This window comes from Delphinapterus leucas, chromosome 14 (assembly GCF_059928025.1).
Source record: "Delphinapterus leucas isolate spDelLeu-1000000601 "Yukka" chromosome 14, BTC_Dleu_Yukka2, whole genome shotgun sequence".
NCBI classification, from domain to species: domain Eukaryota; kingdom Metazoa; phylum Chordata; class Mammalia; order Artiodactyla; family Monodontidae; genus Delphinapterus; species Delphinapterus leucas.
Window position 1 is genome coordinate 58,865,251 of NC_143142.1, and position 22,602 is coordinate 58,887,852.

At 39.2% G+C, this 22,602-nt stretch overlaps 1 pseudogene; it reads left to right on the forward strand.

The window, feature by feature from the left end:
- Nucleotides 1-14,298: 14,298 nt before the first annotated feature.
- On the forward strand, nucleotides 14,299-22,495 carry LOC111171414 (uncharacterized protein C2orf78-like; annotated as a pseudogene).
- Nucleotides 22,496-22,602: the final 107 nt, after the last annotated feature.

The following is a 22,602-nucleotide window of genomic DNA, read 5'->3' on the forward strand; positions in this document are numbered from 1 at the left end:
TTCACCAATGGACAGATTATCCAAAATGAAAATAAATAAGGAAACCCATGATGATACATTAAACAAGATAGACTCTAAATGATACATTAAACAAGATGGGCTTGATTGATATTCATAGGACATTCCATCCAAAAACAACAGAATACACATTTTTCTCAAGTGCTCATGGAACATTCTCCAGGATAGATCATATCTTGGGTCACAAATCAAGCCTTGACAAATTTAAGAAAATTCAAATCGTATCAAGTATCTTTTCTGACCACAATGCTAAGAGACTAGATATCAAGTACAGGAAAAGAGCTGTAAAAAAATACAAACACATGGAGGCTAAACAATACACTACTTAATAACGAAATGATCACTGAAGAAATCAAAGAGGAAATCAAAAAATACCTAGAAAAAAATGACAATGGAGACACGACGACCCAAAACCTATGGGATGCAGCAAAAGCAGTTATAAGAGGGAAGTTTATAGCAATACAATCCTACCTTAAGAAACAGGAAACATCTCGAATAAACAACCTAATCTTGCACCTAAAGCAATTAGGGAAAGAAGAACAAAAAACCCCAAAGTTAGCAGAAGGAAAGAAATCATAAAGATCAGATCAGAAAAAAATAACAAAGAAATGAAGGGAATGATAGCAAACATCAATAAAACTAAAAGCTGGTTCTTTGAGAAGATAAACAAAATTGATAAACCGTTAGTCAGACACACCAAGAAAATAAGGGAGAAGACTCAAATCAATAGAATTAGAAATGAAAAAGGAGAAGTAACAATGACACTGCAGAAATGCAAAGGATCATGAGAGATTACTACAAGCAACTGTATCCAAATAAATTGGACAACCTGGAAGAAATGGACAAATTCTTAGAAATGTACAACCTGCCGAGACTTAACCAGGAAGAAATAGAAAATATGAACAGACCAATCACAAGCACTGAAATTGAAACTGTGATTAAAAATCTTCCAACAAACAAAAGGCAGATGGCTTCACAGGTGAATTCTATCAAACATTTAGAGAAGAGCTAACATCTATCCTTTTCAAACTCTTCCAAAATATAGCAGAGGGAGGAACACTCCCAAACTCATTCTACAAAGCGATCATCACCCTGATACGAAAACCAGACAAAGATGTCACAGATAAAGAAAACTCCAGACCAATATCACTGACGAACATAGATGCAAAAATCCTCAACAAAATACTAGCAAACAGAATCCAACAGCACATTAAAAGGATCATACACTATGATCAAGTGGGGTTTATTCCAGGAATGCAAGGATTCTTCAATATACGCAAATCAATCAATGTGACACATCATATTAACAAATTGAAGGAGAAAAACCATATGGTCATCACAATAGATGCAGAGAAAGCTTTTGACAAACTTCAACACCTTTTTATGATAAAACCCCCCCAGAAAGTAGGCATAGAGGGAACTTTCCTCAACATAATAAGGCCATATATATTACAAACCCACAGCCAACATCATCCTCAATGGTGAAAAACTGAAACCATTTCCACTGAGATCAGGAACAAGACAAGTTTGCCCACTCTCACCACTCTTATTCAACATAGTTTTGGAAGTTTTAGCCACAGCAATCAGAGAAGAAAAAGAAATAAAAAGAATCCAAATTGGAAAACAAGTAGTAAAGCTGCCACTGTTTGCAAATGACATGATACTATACAAAGAGAATCCTAAAGATGCTACTGGAAAACTACTAGAGCTAATCAGTGAATTTGGTAAAGTAGCAGGTACAAAACTAATCCACAGAAATCTCTGGCATACTTATACACTAATGATGAAAAATCTGAAAGTGAAATCAAGAAAACACTCCCATTTACCACTGCAACAAAAAGAATAAAATATCTAGGAATAAGCCTACCTAAGGAGAGAAAAGACCTGTATGCAGAAAATTATAAGACACTGATGAAAGAAATTAAAGATGATACAAATAGGTGGAGAGATAGACCATGTTCTTGGATTGGAAGCATCAACATTGTGAAAATGACTCTATTACCCAGAGTAATCCACAGATTCAATGCAATCCCTACCAAACAACCACTGGTATTTTTCACAGAACTAGAATAAAAACTTTCACAATTTGTATGGAGAAACAAAAGACTCCGCATAGCCAAAGCAATCTTGAGGACGAAATATGGAACTGGAGGAATCAGCCTTCCTGACTTCAGACTATACTACAAAGCTACAGTAATCAAGACAGTATGTTACTGGCACAAAAACAGAAATACAGATCAATGGAACAGGTTAGAAAGCCCAGAGATAAACCCACACATGTATGGTCACTTTATCTTTGATACAGGGAACAAGAATATACAGTTTAGAAAAGATATCCTCTTCAATAAGTGGTGCTGGGAAAACTGGACAGGTACATGTAAAAGTATGAAATTATAACACTCCCTAACATCATACACAAAAATAAACTCAAAATGGATTAAAGACATTAATGTAAGGCCAGACAATATCAAACTCAGAGGAAAACATAGGCAGAACGCTGTATGACATAAATCACAGCAAGATCCTTTTTGACCCACCTCCTAGAGAAATGGAAAGAAAAAGAAAAAGAAACAAAAGGGACCTAATGAAACTTAAAAGCTTTTGCACAGCAAAGGAAATCATAAACAAGACCAAAAGACAACCCTCAGAATGGGAGAATATATTTACAAATGAAGCAAATGAAAAGGATTAATCTCCAAAATTTACAAGCAGCTCATGCAGCTCAATAACAAAAAAACAAACAACCCAATCCAAAAATGGCAGAAGACCTAAATAGACATTTCTCCAAAGAAGATATACAGATTGCCAAGAAATACATGAAAGAATGCTCAACATCATTAATCATTAGAGAAATGCAAATCAAAACTACAATGAGATATCATCTCACACTTGTCAGAATGGGCATCATCAAAAATTCTACATTCTTTCTCCATAGATTTGCTTATTCTTGACATTTCATTATAAATGTGTTCATATAAAAAAATTAAAAAAGAGACCACATATTTCTCATTTTTGAGGTCAAGGAGAGTTTCCCAACTACACAAGTGCAAAAAGGCTCCTCAGAGTTCAAAAAGGGAGGACATGCCACCCCATCGTAGGTGATGTCAACCTACCTCATAGTCCTCTTTACTAGAATCCATCTTGGCTAAGAGATGCACACACACACACAGAGGAGGACGCTGAGATAAACCAAATACGGACTCAGAGCCAGACAAAGAAAGATGATTGGCCAAAGGAAGCCCAGATGAAATTCCCTGTATAAGTGATTCAAACTACCACAAAGGCACGACTCTCTCTCTGAGCTCACCCGTGTATGTCTACTCACACATACAGTAAGTCCCATACATACGAACCTTCAAATTTCAAACTTTTAAAGAGGTGAACATGCATTTGCATGTCCAATCACATAAGTTAATTCGCATGTCTGACATTGTCATATGAATGTATCCTCTACAAGTGGTTGTGCTGTTGTGTACTTTACTGTACAGTACTGTATAGAGTACAGTAGTACAGTATCTTTACTTCAAGCCCAGGATGTCATTTATGATGAGAAAAAAAGAGCTACTACCTAGATATCACTGGGTCATTTTTTCAAGAGTGTAGACAGAATTGAATCCAGCAAGGAACCAGAACCTGTGCCATCAACATCAGGTGTGAGGGAAATTGCACCTTGCCTTCCATCTACTATTGCTGATGATCCTTCAGCTCTACCATCTCTGACCTCCTCTCTCTCCTCCAATCAGTGACTCTTCTTGCCTGTTCACTCGATGCCAGCCCCTGTATGCCAGCTGTTGTACTGTACTACTGTACTTTTCAAGATACTGTACTGTAAGATTAAAAATGTTTTCTTTATTTTCTGTCTTTGTTTGCTTTTTATGTATAATTTGTGGGAAAAGTATTATAAACCTATTACAGTACAGTACTATATAGCCGACTGTGTTAGTTTGGTACCTAGGCTAATTTTGTTGGACTTACAAACAAATTAGACTTATGAACGTGCTCTCCAATGGAACGCATTCATATGTAGGAGCCTTACTGTACTGTTATTCCTCCTAATAAACACTTTACTTGTTTCACTACTTTCTCTTTGTGGAAATTCATTTCTACAAATCCGACAGGCTGTGGCACTGGCCATCATGGTCTAGTGGCTAGGATTCAGTGCTCTCATTGACAGGGCTGACTTCAATCTTTGGATGAAGAACTGAAGTCCTGCTTCAATCTGCTGCAGACTGAAGCCACCTGAGATCATTTTGGTGCTGAAACCCAGGAATTCAAGGTAAACTGCAGACTTTGCCTGGCTGCAGCTTGAGGTCCCTGACTTTCTCTCTTGCCCTCTTTCTCTTGCTCTCTACTTTGCTTTCTTTTCAAGACCCACAAGGCATAAACTCAGTCCACTCACTGCATTATGTGCATTATGGCTCCCCTCAAATTCAGGGTGGCAGCTGATATCCCCAGGCTGTGCAGATTCAAATAATGCTTGTGTGACAGCTGACACTGTCCTTTGGGACCTGGTGGAAATGTGATTTCCAACCGTGAAGGAGCCCAAGGGTTTTTTTCTTTCTCCTCTCTCCCTCTTTCTTTTGCTCTGCCTAAACCACAACCCTCAGCATGTCCAGCACCCAAGGGGTGTATCCTCAGCAACAATGTGAGCAACATGCTGGGAGTCATAGCTTGGTGTCTGCTGCTGTCTCCAACAAATTGTACCCTGCTACACAGCACACTTTATTTCCTGGGGGTAGAAAAATTTCATCTCCTTGGCCCCACTGTCTTCCAGTGTCTTTCATCCAGAGTTGCCCACTGATACACACACCACCCCACCAGCGTGCGCAACTGTCCTTCACTTTTTTCCTGAGATTTTCTTTCCTAATTTACTCACGAGGCAAGATTTCTTTTTCACCTAAACCTTAGGTTCTCTTCAATTTTACCTTAGCTGCCAAACAAACAGGGCAATAGACTAGGGGTTCTTCTGCTGTTTAATCTCTCACCTTATTCTGTGTCCAAAATCCCCTATGGGAATACTCCCACCTCTCAGCCCTCATGTCCTGACTCCCATGGCACTTTCCATTGCAGCCAACTCCAGTTCCTCTAGGAGTTCCCCCTTTACTCCAGACCTTGGCAACCCATGCACTGTCATAGACAACAGATTCCCTTCAAGGACAGTCATGGCAATGCACTGGCAGTGCATCAAATGTCCCCCCTTCTGGGGACCCCTCATGTGAGGAACTCGGTTGACCAGAGACATCTGGTCAGGGATCAATGGGAGAGTAGAAGAGGCTCAAAATTCCATTAAGCAACAGGATTCAAAGGAAATTCAAAGGGTGCTCTGAATCTCCTTCATGTGCCTCCTAGTAATATTTTCTCAGAGTGCTGTTCTCGGATGCAGGTTGCTCAACATGGGAGGATCCCCTTTCTAAGCCAGATGGACCAAGAAGGGAAAAAAGTTTTGCTGTAACATTGCCTGGCCTTTATTTAAGTTGGGGGATGGAAAATGGCCTGCAAATGGGTTTCTAGATTAAAATACTATCTTACAATTAGATCTTTATTGTCACAGGATGGGTAAATGGACTGAGGTTCCCTTATGTCCAGGAATTTATGGCCCTTTATCATAATCCTGCTCTATATGGCTCCTACAATCAAAAGCTTGAGGAATCGGAAAAACTCTCCTGACATTCTAAACGATCCCCTTCTAACTTCTCCCAACTGTCATAAGGGAAACCAAGCTTCCCCCACTCCTGCAATTTCCCTTACTCCTTCAGATTCTTCTCATCAAACTAAGACCCCACCTCCCCAGAGGGACAACCTCTGCTGGGACAACATTTTATCAACAAGTCTGCTCCTGTTATCAGGGCCAATCTAAATTTTAGCTATGAAACTATGACAACAGAAAAAGGAAGATGAGTTTTGACTGTGTGGCAACAATATTCTTTGGACTCCAGAGAAAATTGATTAAGAAAAACCTTTTTTTTTTTGAAATTGCAAAACCTGTTTTTTTTTTTGCATGTACAATCAGAGAAAGCTAGCTTGTTAAAATACTTTTTTTTTTTTCAGAATTCTGACCCTGGGAGAACAAAAAGTCCTACTAGAAAAACTTGATTTTCCCTCCCTGTGCCCTGAGACCAGGAGTCTCAGGAACCCTTATCTTATCTAGACCATCTCTAATTCCTGAGAACTGAGGGGTAAAAAAAAGATAACTTTTTTCTTATTCCAACTGTTATTTACAAATATGAAGTTTTATACTGTGATATCTCATTCATGACTAAGTTTAGGAAATGAAGCCATGAGATCTCTCCTTGTGTCTGTTTATAGGTTTATGTGTGCATTATCTTTGTTTTTACCTTCAGACGGTATTATCAAAATTAATTTGTTAATGAGCTCTACTTAATTGGCCTAAAGGAAATTAAGCACAAATATAAATTCTTAAAAATATAGTAAGTAACTGACCAGAATTAATTTCAGGTTCATGTGAACTGAGAAATATTCAGTATTAAATCAATGCCTGGTATTAATGTATAAACTTGATCTAATTAATATAGACATGCCTTTAGAGTCATCAACATTAAGTATAATACCTTTATTGTACCTAGGTTTAATAGAAGTTAAATAAGATCTTATTATATCTGTTGCAAATTTGCAGCAAATAAATTAATAACTTGGTATGATAAAAATTTTTATAAGTAAATTAAATGTAAATGAGATAAGAGATTTTAGGTAAGCTCTATAGGAATAGTTACATTTTAGGAATGTCTATCTAAAGTAGTCTCTCCAGATTTTGGTAACTTGAAATTCTACTGTTGTGACCTTTTAAGTAATCTGTTCTATATTTGTCTTTGAAATTTTTTATTGTCACTTGGCTAAGTGAATATTGTTTCACAGTGACCTGTGATCCTATCTGACTGAATGTTCTAAACACTTTTTTTGATAATATTTGCTAAACCTTCCTAAGTCAAATTCTAGTGAAGGCCTTTTGACTTCTAACTAACTTTGGGATGCTTCAAAGAGCCCCTGAAACATCCCAAAAGGAGATATTGAACTGATTATGTTCATTTGGTATGTTAAATTACATAGAAAGTATTGTCAAATGAGTAATGAATTTTGTTAGGTTATATTGTATGGTAAATGTTATTAATATAGATATTCTAGAAATTATATGGAGTTCCTAAAATTCTGGTATGTCCTGGTTAAATGTTATCAGTTATAATTCTAGTTATTAGCTTAAAGTTTTGTATGTCACAACATTAACCAAGTTACTTTGTCAATTGCATTGTAATCAGGTTTTTTACCATGCCTTCTTAAGTTTTTTTGTCATTCACAGACACTTACGGTTTCACTCTGATACATTTGCAAAAATGTTTGCTCTTCAAGAAGATTTATAGAAAGGATTTTTGGGATAAATACAAGTTTCTGACTTTCAAACAATAATGTTGAACTGGGTAAGAAATTGAAATTTCTAATGAAAAAACTGATGACTTCATAAAAATTTAACAAAATGACTGAGTGAGTTGGTGAATGTGGTTATAATTTTTATGATTTCTATCTGAAAAATTACTGGTTTGAATCTGTTTTCCAGGTATAAGGAAAACCTTCCCCTCAAACAAATTATGACTTAACAGTAATTTAGTAAATTATACTTTTGTCAGCAGGATTGAAGCATTTATCTTTTCTCTCTATCTGCTCCCTCCAGAGATTGGAAACTCTTTGGTTCCCAGCAGCTTTATGAGGTAAATTATGAAGGTTACCTCTTAACAGGTGAAGGAAGCTGAAGGTATTTTGTGGACCTCAAAAAGGGAGGAATTCACCTAAATCTGTAAGGGAAAATCTGTGATAAGCCTTTGGCATGACTTTCCTATCCCCAAGAGGTCTTTTAAAAGTTCAGTCTGAGACTCCTTATAAAAGTTTCAGCAAAGCCAAAAAAAAATTAAAAAGTCTATATGATCAATTATATTTATATAAAACATCAGGCCAAGTTTACTGAGACTAGACTTATTTTGAAAACAAATTAGTCTTAATTTGGTTATATTTAGTAGAAATGAGATTAATTTTAGAGAGAAAAATATTATGTTTCAGTGAATATTGAATTCCAGTTTTGTTAATGGAGGTTTGTATTTACTGAGACTCACTTCCCAGATAGTTCCTTGCTGTTACATTATATTAATGTAAAATTTAATTGAATTATTAAAAGGACACTCTATGTTTGTTCCTGAAGCTTATCTTGGTGATCTACCTTTGGATGAAGAACAGACGCTCCATGACCTACAACCTGGGGATTAGGCATACCAGAAAAGACATAATTTAAAGGACTATCTCCAACCTAGATGGAAAGAGCCTTAGCAGATACTCTTAACTAGCTCACTCACATGAAACTAGGGAATTGGCACAGTTTAATTTCCATTCACAAAAGACCCCTGCTTTGGACTGGCCTATAGAGAGGACAGTTGACCTCAAAATCACCTTAAAACAATGCCCAAACAGAGGAGAAACTACACTCCTACTAGGACAAGAAAAAGATGATATCAGAAGTAAACAGCTAGCCCAAGATCCTCGACCTGATTCATATGATCATTTATAAATTTTTCTTAACTTGGACTCTTGAATATAAATCAAATGTTTTCCTATTGTGGGCACCATCCTATGCTAGTTTTAAAAATCAATCCAATTGTTGGGTTTATGTCCAATTGCTTGTGTCTAGTACTTCTGGGTTACCTTTGTTGAATTTCTCCACTCCAAGGCTCTAATTGGTTGGCCCTTAGGAAATTTATTCTAGAAAAAACAAGTTATAGTCCTGTTTAGGCCACTATTGATATTACTAGGTGGGATTCCCCTCACCTGGCCAATTAACAATACCTGCTCTGACCCTGGCCATAAATATGAATTTTCCTCTATCACTCAAGCTCAATCAGAGCAACAAGTGAACTTTCAGCCAAGGAATAAAACCTCCTACAATTATGGGATGGATTTATGTAGTTAACACCAGACTATGGTAATTTAAATTTAAAGGCTCCACTCTATTGGGAACAATTAAATCATATTAAGGATAATCAGTCTAGTAGCACTAGGAGACTGGGCTTGGTGCCTTGTGGACAATGCCAGTATATAATTTCCCTTAAAGATAAGCACTGGTACAGAACAGACTAAGTCAAATGACCTGGGATATGCTGGATGGCACCTAATGAAAGTTCTTGACCTAAATTATTATTTATGACCTTACTAATACTGCTAGCTATATTATTTTCTACACTGCCTGTTTCAGAAAATTTTTGTTTCTTACATTACCAAATGTGTGACTGAGCCTCTGACAAAATTGTGATATTATATAGGTCCATATGAGATCAATGATTGTAATAGTATAACCCTAGATATGGGAAGAAGAAACAAGAGGGAATATTTTTCTGGACCATAAAAGACTAGTAAGACAGGTGGTCCAGAGACTTTTGGCTACTGTTAACAAGGCCTAGTTCATTCATAGCATATTGGGTGGCTTATCAGTGAAATCTTTACCAGACCTGAGAATAAGCATTCCTAGCACCATGGGACAAAATGGTCATGAAATACTCCCCAAACCATGGTCGAATTTATGACCATGAAGGGGCCCTCCTGACTGGAAATTTGCACTTACCATCTACCTCTACAAAGATTAAATCATGAGCTGCTACAGCTGCTGACTTTTAACACCCACTAAAAGGGGTTCAGTGTGGAGATCAGGAATGAGGTACTCACTCTGTGCACTGGGAAAAACTGGCAGAATAGGTCTTCAGATAGTTAGATACTTTTAAGAGATTTTGTGAGCCAAAATTCTTGCATCTTCTCATACCTAGAGAAACACTAACATTAATGGTGACATCTGCTTTGGCTATTAAGGAGAAAATTACAGTTAAAAATCAAAATGGAGTACCTATGGTTCAGACATGCAAGGTAATATTAGGTAACACTATGGGTGTGATTTCAGAGAAGTCCTTGTATTGCTGAGAACTTAGGTTTTATGAGCTGTATCAGACTTGACATCACCAGCCATTCTTTTTTCTTATTTTTCTTAGTATACTATTTAATTTACTTTTTCTAACATCTTTATTGGAGTATAGGTGATTTACAATGGTGTGTTAGTTTCTGCTTTATAACAAAGTGAATCAGCTATACATATACATATATCCTCATAGCTCTTCCCTCTTGCATTTCCCTCCCACCCTCCCTATCCCACCACTCTAGGTGGTCACAAAGCACTTAGCTGGTCTCCCTGTGCTATGTGGCTGCTTTCCCACTAGCTATCTATTTTACACTTGGTAATGTATATATGTCAATGCAACTCTTTCACTTCGTCCCAGCTTACCCTTCCCTCTCCCCTTGTCCTCAAGTCCATTCTCTATGTCTGCATCTTTATTCCTGTCCTTCCCCTAGGTTCTTCAGAACCGTTTTTTGTTTGTTTGTTTGTTTGTTTTTAAGATTCCATATATATGTGTTAGCATATGGTATTTGTTTTTCTCTTTCTGACTTACTTCACTCCGTATGACAAACTCTAAGTCCATCCACCTCACTACAAATAACTCAATTTCGTTTTTTTATGGCTGAGTAATATTCCATAGTGTATATGTGCCACAACTTCTTTATCCATTTTTCTGTCGATGGACACTTAGGTTGCTTCCATGTCCTGGCTATTGTAAATAGTGTGTCACCAGCCATTCTTAAGACACCAGCTGGCAACTGGTAGCTGCAACCTTTCATTTTCAAGGTCTCCTCTCATAACTATTATATTATTTAGATGATAAAATTGGTTTAGATCATATGTTAACAAAAGGAGAAAACACATGTGTAGTGACCAATAGCACCTTTTATTTATGTGTTAATAACACATCAAAGGTTAAAACCTACTTAGGTAAAATTAGACAATTGGCTACCTGGCTACAAGTGTCCCCAAAGTACAAGGTTCAGACTGGGTTTCATGCTTATTCTCCTAAAAAGAAATGAGATCTATTTTGTCTATTAACATTCAAGTTGGCACACCTCCAACTACTTCTAACTGTGTCTGTTACACCTACATCAATCACACTGGACTAATAGAAGAGGACTTCAAAAATATATATGACCATGCCAAATGGCTCCATTCTTTTGGACAGGGTAACCCAAGTTCTAAGTCTATCTGAACCAGGATCAAAGCTGCTACCAAACATGGCCTGGTTCTTACTCCTGCTTGGGCCCCTGGTTACCAACTTGCAATTAGGCACATTCAATTTGGTGTAAGTCATAAAATATTCTTTTGCAATTTATAAAAAATATCCAATAGACACATAATGGCCAAAGAGTACAAATGATACAAATATCTATAGACATGACAATATACAAATTGTGACATAAATCTATCAGAAACTAGAAAATCTATGTTGGTCTTATAGTTCCAGCTTGCTAAAAGATACAGGCTTTGGGTGGGAACACAAAAAAATCCAGATCTGGCCATAACAGGGTTTCCAGAAAGTATGGGAACTAACAAAGCATAGGCCTCTGGGTAGCAGTGGGTCCAACATGAGATAAAACAGTGCCTTAATGGGTATGCTGTATGCTGGGATGGAAAATATAGGAGCAAGGGACATTTGGAAAATCAGACAGCTAAGTATCTGACACTAACAAAATCTACCAGTATCTCATACGGCCTCAGGTACCATGCAAGTGTTGAGGGATTCCAGTATTTAATTAAACCACAATGTGACAATGGGAAGAATTAAGGAGAGCCTCAGGGATAGATGAACTGGGTATGTTGCACCAAGATATGTCTCACTTAACCTGATGGGTTCAAAATGCAGGAAGTGGGTATATGGGACAAAACAATACCCTAACTGTAAGAATAAACGTTTAGGTCAGGGTAGAGCCTCATGTTCCTAAGTGTTGAAATAGAGCTCTTTAGTTTCTTCCTCCTACATGTAAGACTCTTTTAGAGGTTAAGATGATGCTGAGACTGCAAGCTAAAGGTAAATGGCTGGAACTAGGGAGAGAAAATAAGTTACATAGGCTCGGAACCAGGAAAAGCCTAACTAAGGGTTTGCCTAAATAGAATTGAATGTTGGAACTGAATATTTTAATATGTAAACATTTTACTGATACCAAAATTTGTCTTACCACACTTCCCCCAATCTCACACCACCCACCCTAACCTGCAGTAGCTATGGGTCCCTTGATTTCCATGGAAATATAGAGAAAAGAGACATTGATCTGGCTTACAGGTATTTAATAAGTTGTTAGCCTCACATCACATATTAGTATCATGTAAGTAGGCCAACTGAAGTAGGAAGATTAGGGGAAAAACCTTGAAAAAAACTTAAAATCTTAAGCCACATCTCTATACTACAACACCTTTCACAATTTCTTCTCAGATAAGCATCATCTCCGTCAGTGAAAAAACTTATATCTCAAAATAGGAGAAACAGGCCTAAAAATTAAATGTGTGTCTTTGGAGGTCCCATCTATGGGATATCTTCCTGGTACTAGAAAATCCCCAGAAAGACCAATCTTTGCACCCCTCCCTGAAAGCTTACCACCAAGGAAAATGACTAGATCCATAGATTTCCTCCCTCAAACCAGCTAACCTCAAATAAAAATCATTAGCAACTCAGCCCTTACTAACATTATCACAGTCACAAGAGTGGTTAGGGAGAAAAGCACTAACCAGGGGAATTTAAATAGAGGCAATCCAGGCCAAGTTGGGCAGATGGCAGATATGTGCTCCTTACGCTGGGATGCATAATGCATCTAACCACAATGCCTTTTTAACAGACCCTTTTTAAAGTTTCTCCACAAAATCGAACAGGTCAAGTTCATTCACGATCCTCAAGATAAACAATCGTCAAGAGAAAAACAAGCAATATGTCTCACAATGTTGGAGTTCTTAAAAATATGACAAGGAATTAACCACGTAGACAAAACCAGAGCATTTAAAAAAATCTGTATTCTAAAAACATACCAGTGAATGCTATTAATAAGGTAATATGACATAAAACAAAATGAAAAATATATGTAAGAATGTTCTATTTAGTGCACAGAATTCATGGCAGTAGCTGCACTATCGAGCTACTTATATCTATAACTGTCTGTTTTGGTATTACAAAATGAGGCCAAAAAGTGTCAACTTGTTTCCCACAGAAACCAAAAAATCTATATGAATCTCTTTTCTCCTGTGCCCTTTCACCTTATCTGCTCCCAGTTCTTCATGAATGTCCTCTTCCTTCTCTAATTATTGTCCTCTTCATTTTGCTAGGCCTTGCACCCAAGCATGCAAGACAGAGGATCCTAGAGGTCCAAGATTCTAAGAGTGGCTGTTTGCAAGGGGGAGGAGATTACAGCAACTGCCACACTGTATATACTTCTGTGCAAAGAAAAAGGGAGAGTATTCAGAATGTCTCTAACATATAAAAGAGCTGGATGGCAGGATACCTGTGTGGCCCAAGGAACTAGAGGTAGCAAATTATGGGGAAAACAATTGCAACCAAAGGCTGGAAGAGGAAAGGTTTGCAACCAGCTCTGTCTCCTAGCTCTCTGGTATTTGCTTCCAATGGGCAGAGTCTATTTTATGAAGCATCAAGCACTGAAAAGAAGACTCCTGCTGCTGGAAGTTGACAGGAAGTAACATCCATGAGGGTAAGAATGCAAGATCAAGGCTTGTCCTAGAAACAATACCCATAATGGGGAAAAAAAAAAAAAAGAAAGCAGAAGAGAAATATAAGTCGCATGTCCAACCTGGATCAGCATGGCCCAGCCCAAGGAAGGTAGGAGTCAAGGAGACAAAACTAAAAGAGTAGAGCCTTGTACCACAACACTCTCCACAAGCTACACTCAACAAACTTCACCCTACGCTTTAACCAAGTTACAAAAAGAGCTTCTTAATCCCTACTTTCGCTCCTTAAAAGCTGCTATAAGTTCACTATTAGACAGATATGATTTCAGAACAACTTTAGTAGTTCAAACTAGACAGCTCTTTCCATCCAAAAGACATTAATTAAATAAGATATATATAGCTCTAAGTATATGATACGTAAAATATAATACTCTGTAGGATATAGGTAACTGTTAGTAAATTATTTTAATGAACGTCTGTAAGAAATGATGCAATGATTTCCCTAATGTAAGAGCCTGGGGGAGGTAAATCTGTCTTCTAGGATTTCCTCCCGAGAGCTCAGAAATTTAGGTGTTGTTTTGGCTCTCCTACACTCTCTCCACCCAAGCCCGCCTTCCTGTTGGGGATCGGACCTCCCTATTGGCTATCTCATACCTTTAAACTGCCTGCTTTGTGACATTATTCTCCTACATCATCACAAGTGACCAGTGACCACTGAGCAATAACCAGTGACCTTTGTACTGGACACATGCGCCATTCAGCTGCAGCCCCTCAGACATCCTCTGGTGTTGTCTCCTCATCCCTTGTATCTGCAGTTGATGTTTTCTCTTCTTCTCTGACCAGGTCAGGTAAGAAAAAAAACTTTTTAAAGTTTTCCATTAGATTTATTTTGCCCCTAAATTTACTAGTAGATTCAAAATAACACGGAATAATGAGGGAAAGTATTGAACTAGAAGTCTGGAAACCTAATTTCAGTTTTGAATTTGGCATTTACTATCTGTGTGACTTTGGACAAATCATTGAGTGCCTCACAAAGCCTGATATTTTCCTTATCTGTTACGTTAGGATACTACATTGGTTGATCACTCTGATCCCTTTCTTTTCTATATTGAGCCTTAAAGGGTACCCATGTAGAAAATGAAATCAGAGACTTCTCAACAGTGTTTCAACAGAAACACAGAAAAGCCAGGTGACATAGAAAACTAGCAATATACAGCAAGATGTTTCATCTCTAATGGTCTCCCTCCACTAATATTTCGACTAGTTGAAAAGAGAAAATAGGGAGAGAGGATGGAGAGTACTGGGCTATAGGGAGGCACAGAGTCAAACTTAAGGAAGTTTAGGATTGTTTTCATCAGCACAGGCGAACAGGAACCAAGAGATAGGAAAAAATATAAGAATGAAGAGGGAAAGCATAGAGGAGCTCTCAAGAGAAACATAGTTTGCAATGGAATGTTGATGGGAACCAAAGATTTTAAATTAAAGCAGAAACATCATAGAGTGAATTCTGCTCAGAGCAGGGCAAAAAAAGGTTGATTGTAGCAAATCCTTATTTTCACAGACTAAGAGGAAAGTAAGGACCGGACGGGGTATCACCAGGAAAGGCAGCTTACCAGAAAAGTCATACTCAGTTTTGTTTTTCTTTTATTGCCTCTCTGAATACAGTTGGCACTTGACAGTTTTCAATATAAACATTTTAGAAATATGTCCTAGAAATGATGCTTCCTATATACAAGAAACCAACGTGGTTATCTATGGGTCTGCTTTTCAATGTTTTATTCTTTCTAATTTTTAAACTATGTAGATGTTTTACCAATTAAAAAGTTTAAATGATATCTTCTAAATTGAATCAGAAGGACTATTTCCTTTGGGTGATATGTAGCTTCTAAGGCAAGGTTGCTTTTCATCTTTACAGTTCTTTCCTTCCTAACACAGAGAGCACATTGATCAACAGCCATCGTTAGTTTTTAGATCTTAGCTACCTAAGAAGAAAAACAAAATGTCAAGCCCCACATCTCTAATTCCACATTGAGGGAATTTGCTGGTGGTCCAGTGGTTAGGATTCATTGCTTTCACTGCCAGGGCCATGCGGCATGGCAAAAAAAAAAAAAATCCACATTTATCTAGAACAATACTATGGAGTCCTTTTGATGTTCTTATATTTGAAAATCTCTTTTAATTGGATTCTAGTGATGATGGTTTTTTTTAGGTTTTGGGATCTCATCTACTTGGATGTTGAAGATGATTACAATCTAAGTTCTAGGATAAATACAAAAATCTTCTTGATACTTTTTAAGGTTCTTTTCTGCTTATTATATATTTCCATTCTTTGAAACATATATTTCTACCAGGCTGAATACCTGTTACTAGCTGGGTAAAAATATGAATGAGCACAATAATGAAATTCTTTTACATTTATTATTTTGCTGTCTGCTTTGTACCAGTTTTCATTGAAATACTTGTCTGCATATATTGTGGCTACCTATACATTCAGATTGATTGAATTTTGTTGCTTTTTATGCATTTTTACTGATATATCTTCTCTGTCTGTATGTATTGGCTAGGAACTCATTCAAAATCACCTTCTATTGTGTCTTTTAGTTAATAGTATTCACTAAAATACAGTGGGCAAAATTCACTTTCATAACATTACATGTATGGTACAGAATGTCATTTGTTAGTAAACTCATTATGCTTTGATACTTGCCACATACCCCAGTTTTCATAACTATGTATATCTTTTTCATTATGTAATATGTTTTTCATGATTTTTCTGTGTCTTTCTAGAACTTATTGTATCTTCCTCCATATAAATCATACACAATATATCAGTTTATTCATGTATTAATTATTACTGCTATCATTATTGGTGGTGGTATTATAACGACTTTACAGATGAGTAATCTGAAGTAATCAGATAACTTTTTTCTTTCCAAAAGCACTTAAGAAATTCACTTTTGGGTAATCATTTTGAGGTAGGATGAGAAACCAGGCTTGAAGAGGGTAAAAATGACTCTTTAAATTTACCAGTTGGACTGAGCTATATGTGAACTCTAGGTAATAGCGTGGGAACTGCACAAGCAAAGTAAGACATTGAAGATTACAATGGTAATAGCCGTACTGTTTTCTAACGGACAAAAAACTGGCTATAGTATAAGTTCTATTTCTCCTGCTTTCTGGCAGTATCATGCTCAGAGTAGCGTCCTGGCAAGGAAGCCAGGATACTTAGGTTGTGAAACCTGGTAAGGATACTAATGTAATGAGAGAACTTGAACAAGTCAACCCGACCTCTCTGAGCCTCAGTTTCCTTCCTCATGAAATGACACTGTGAAAATAGAAGTTCTCTAAGGACCTCCTAGGTCTAAAATGCTTCCAGTCTAGGAAACAGCATAGAAGTCAATACTAGTGTAGGCTGAAGGGAAAGATAGGGCAGGGAGAAGGTTGCTTCCAGCCTAGAGAACAATGTCTGAACCATACCACTTGGGTCTTTTGCCCATCTGTGCCCAACATGGGAGCACAGGCAGTTAATACAGAAGAGTGTAAAACTGCTCAGTCCTTACAACAATCATAACGGTCTGATTTTTGGTTTCTCAGTAAGTATTGACATTAGAGGTGTCCTGATAGCAAGAACCTTAAGAAAATGTTCCTCAAACATAGTGAGAATTTATCAATCTCCCTGATTTTTCATTACCCTCTTGTTCTTACAGAAAATTTCCAAAATCCATCTGTACTTGGAACTCTAAATTCTCTGCAGCACTCTCTTCCTGTGGTGAGCAATGCAACTTCCCTTACAGGAAGTGTCTGCAGCTTCTCCAGAGTCTCTGCTCCTGCCGTCAGTTCGGCATCACCTACTGGTACCTCCTTCCAGACACTCATGTGTAGTGCCTACCTTCACCAACAGTCTAGCACAACTCTTTTATCTGGAGTTACTGACCAGAGCCATATCTCCACTTCAGCTGCTTCCTATCCAGTTGTTCTTGACTGGGACATCACAGGAAGCACTGAAAAGAATTCTTCTTCACTCGGGGACTTTACTCTGGCAGTCACTGACCAGCACACAGCTGCTTCCTCCATGTTTATGGCAGCCCAGTATGATAAAACTGCAGGCACCAATAACATGGTCCCTCTATATCCATCACTTTCTGCCAGGCTTGCTCAGGGAACACCATCTCAAATTCCCAGACAGGGGCACAGCCTGTCACTTCCCTACCAAGAAGGAAGTGAGGTATATTACTATAACCAAGGCACATTGGGGTCTTTAATCTATGGAGAACTTGGTTTGGCTCTGTGTCATACAGAGTAAGTAGGGTCTCTGTGCAACCAGAAATGGTAATGGTACTAAAGGAGATTCAGCCCACAAATATCCAACCACCAGCTTCCACCTCTGGAATCTACTACCCTGTGTCTGCTCAACCCATCACAGAAACAAGTTTTCAAGGTGAGTACAAACAGCAAGAAAGTTGAACAATGAGGTCATCATTCAAAAATGGGGTCAAATCTACAGCTGGGAAGTGGTGTATAGACAGGTAGAATTTAGATCCTGAGCCTTTAATAACCACTACCTTCGCTCAGGGCTCTCTGGTTTTAGACTCTATATAAGAACTCCTAGGGCTTCTCTGGTGGTGCAGTGGTTAAGATTCTGCCTGCCAATGCAGGGGACATGGGTTCGAGCCCTGGTCTGGGAAGATCCCACATGCCGTGGAGCAACTAAGCTCATGTGCCATAACTATGGAGCCTGCATTCTAGAGCCCGTGAGCCACAACTACTGAAGCCCACGTGCCTACAGCCTGTGCTCCACAGCAAGAGAAGCCACCGCAATGAGAAGCCCGCACACTGCAACCAAGAGTAACCCCCGCTAGCCGCAACTAGAGAAAGCCCGGGCACAGCAATGAAGACCCAGTGCCACCAAAAAAATACATACATAAAATAAATAAGTTCAAAAAATAAATAAATAAATTTTAAAAAAAAGAACACCTAATTCAGGTGGGAAGGTGGGAGGGACACTCTAAAGGTCATCTATGCTACATGTACAACAACCCCAAGAGCATACAAATAGGTACCACATTTCTAACTGCTGTAGCCGATCATTCCCCCTGTACTACCACACTGTATCACTCCCTCCCCTGATCTACTTCTAGAGTCTCTTTGGAAGGTGTTTCAGAACTCTCGTTATTCACTTCCTTAATTTATACCAGGATTTAAGACCTTGTGGTCCGAGATCCTGTCCAGAGGAAGCAGGCTAAGAGTCTGTCTTTGTTTATATATTTCATCGGAAGGGCTCTCTCAGTTCATGGTGTGAAGTGTTCTTAGCCTCTCAGGAAAGTGAGGAGAATTGAAAGGACTCCATATGAGAATGCCAGGCTTCGTAAAACATTTCATTTTTTAAAAATAAGACTCATTTTTTATTTGACTCATAACAATCCTATGAAGTACAAAGAAAACCAAGAATAGCTCACATGAAATGATCACCAGTAAGAATTACAACAGTCTCTGCTTATCTCGTAGCATAGGGCACTGTCCATGATCCTTAAGAAGAGTTAGTAGAAATGCCTTGTCCATCTTCCCCCAAAACATCAGCACAGCAATCATGAACCTTGAAAGGTACATGATTGCTGTGTTGGTGTTTAGAGGGAGCATCTCACTTACCAGTGACTGACTTCTACCTTAATTCCTTTGTAGGGATGGAGACTTCCCTGGTGATGAAAAACTCCCTGGGATTGCTGCCTCCAAGCCAGACATTTTGTGTGACACAAACTCAAGAACTCCCCAAGTCCTGCAGGAGCAGAAATATTCAGATACTTGAGAGTAACCCACCACCTGAACTTGGGGACATTTCAGGGACAGCTCCAGTCCAGAGTGCCAGTAGTCTCCTGGCCCTGCCTCCAACTCCAAGCCAGGGACAAATATAGAGTAAGCACTTAGAGGATATAAAAACCAAGCTTTCAAAGCCTCTGGATGCCTACAGATGCCAAGAGAAAACCAAGAGCCTCCACTACTCCCTTTAGAAATCCCTGATATTCACCAGCTCCTGGCCTTCACTGATGCCCTCAGCCAAGTGGAGCAGCCTCGTTCCGAAAATGCTGAACTGGGAAAGAACAGCCTGAGTCTTGAGGACCTAGGGGCACCTGAAAATGGGATGGAATCTAGCAGTGGTTTTGCAGACATTACTACATTGGCGGAGGATATTCACCGTCCCCAGCTCTCTAATTCTTTGAAAGATCTTGATCAATCCAAAGGTCCCAACATGATCAAAGCCAAAGACAACAGAGCCATTAAGGTGAATCAGGTGCAGGAAAAGCCAAGTGTCATAAAGTTTCCCTCTGATCAAACCAGGAAGAACAAACATAAAGCCTCTGAGCCTATCAGTGGTGCTCCCAAGGCCAAAATCCAGCCAAAGAATCCAGATTGCCTGTTAGGGGGAGAAGTGGTTCTATGCAATGCTGCAGTCAGTGACTGGGCTCCTGTGAACACGGCCAAGGATTCTAAAGGCAAGCCTCAGAAAGCTGCATCTAGAAAGATCAGCAAAACGAAGAGCCATGGGCAGGAAAAGAACAAAAGCACCAGATGAAGAAAGAAGGCTGAAGAGAATAAGCAGTCAGGGAACAAAGTCAAGGCAGAAGAGAAGCCAACAGTTCCCCAGACAAAGCGAAAACAACACCAAACTGAGCTTATCCAAGAGAGCATTAAAAAGCCTTGAACCTCCCTAGGCATGTGCATGCTGGAGCCTGTGAAGATTTTTCATGCACTGTGGAAGAAAAATGATAAGAGAACTCGGCTCTCATCCTGTCGGGTCTTGGGAAATTCAAGCAACACTAAAGACCCCCAGCCACCCCCAGCTATCCAGCCATGGCGGAATACCCCACGTGAGGGTAAGTGTCCTGAGAAAACTCAAGTCAAAGCCCAGAAACCGGAAGCAGTGCTGAAAAAGAGTGTCTCTCTCCATCCCAGTATGATCTGCTGCCTCCTGGGAAGGTCAAAGTTGATAACTCTGCCTTTTTCTGCCTGGAAAAGCCTCAAGCTTGACCTGCTCATCGGTGGCCACAGTCTCTGGCCTCACATCAGCCTGCTGTTGCTGACCGTGCCCACCCTGCTTCTACTAACTCAGCTCAACCTGCTGCAGTCAGTTATTCCCAGCCAGCTCCTGCCTCTTTGCCAGGTCCTGCCAAATCAGCTCAGCCAACTGTGACCAACCCAACCCGACCAGGTTGGACCAACCATACCCAACCTAGTGTCCCTCAGTCTGCTGCTCCTAGGCCTGCACCCTACAAAAATTCATCTTGCACTTCTCTCCAGTGGGAGCCTGTTCCCCCTGCTGTGACTAAGCGCCAGTCCCCAGCCAAGCTCCAAACCCCATTTCTACTCCAAGACTTCAGCAAGTAACCAATTCCATGGAGGGAACGCAATGTTCCTGAGCCAGTAATGTTAAAGCCCATTGAAAAAGAGCAGAGGCCAGAGCAGGAGGCCATGAAAAGGCGGGCCCAACAACAACGTGAGAATGCTGCCAAATACACCTCTTTGGGGAAACTGCAATTTTTCATTGAGAGGGAAAAAGAAATGGAAATTGCTGACCACTACATATATTTAAAATAAGAGCTGCTAGGATTGTTGGTGCCACATTGGGGACCAGCTGTTCTTCCATATATAGATAAGATAGGCATAAATGTATTTATATTGGTATATTTTAAAACAATAAAACTGAATAAATAAACGTAATAGAATTAATAGATGAGTAATAATTCTTTTGAATTTTGAGATGCTGCTATCTGTGGCGTGTTTTCTTGTTGTTGTTGTTTTGTTTTGTTTTGTTTTTGATGGGGTTGGAATGAAAGTCTGCATGAGAAAGGAAGGACTGAAAGTTGGATGGGAGAATGAAGGAAACGTGTAAAAACTGAGGAAAGAGGAAGGAATGTGGCCCAGGTCTAGGAAGGCCAAAAGAGATTTATGGATTTATGAAAGGAAGCAGGAGTGAGGATGAAATGGCAGAAGTAAAAAGCAGGGTCAGAGGTCAGGGTTGAAAGAACCAAATTTGAGTAGAGTTGAAGATGACAGAAGGTGACTCTAGGTTTACTAGGAGAAATAGAAAAAGTCTCTTGGGTAGGTTGGCCTTAAGTCTCACAACCACCAGATAGGTATTTAAGAAAACAAGAGGTTCAGGACACATCTCTGAAAGATTTGAGTTGCCTTATTCAGGTGTGATTATAGTGGGGGGATAGTGAAATCTACCAGAGAGGTGGCTAGGGCTCAGAATTATCCTAGGGGCAGCTGACGACAGGGGCAGAGCGAAGGGAACTGCTGCATCAGGAGGCCCACGAATAGGGCCTGGTACGTAAATCACCATGTACTCAACACCTGAGCACCAGGACAGCTAATGCACTACTCAGTTAACCCTGGCAACGACAGGCAAGGCCAGTATTCCTGTGTCACTTCACTTAGAGAGGTGAATATAATCATCAAAATCTAGATGGGACAAATTACCTGGTTTCTTTAAAGATAAAATTCAAGGAGGAAAAATAAAAGTGAGAGAGACATGGAGGGAAAACCTGGAGATTAAATAAGACTTCAGAGACCTAACAATCAACGGCAAAGTGTGGACCTTATTTGGATCTAATTCAAAATTCTTAAAAACAATTTTTTATGACATTTAGGAGACAACTGCAAATTTCAGCACTCACTGGGTATTTATTATGAAAAAATGACATTAAGGAATAAAAGTCCTATATTTTAAATATACATACCAAAAATATATAGCTGGGGCTTCCCTGGTGGTGCAGTAGTTGAGAATCTGCCTGCCAGTGCAGGGGACACAGTTTCAAGACCTGGTCTGGGATGTTCCCACATGCCGCGGAGCAACTAGGCCCGTGAGCCACAACTACTGAGCCCGAGCGTCTGGAGCCTGTGATCCACAACAAGAGAGGCTGCGATAGTGAGAGGCCCGTGCACCGCGAAGAAGAGTGGCCCCTGCTTGCCGCCACTAGAGAAAGCCCTCGCACAGA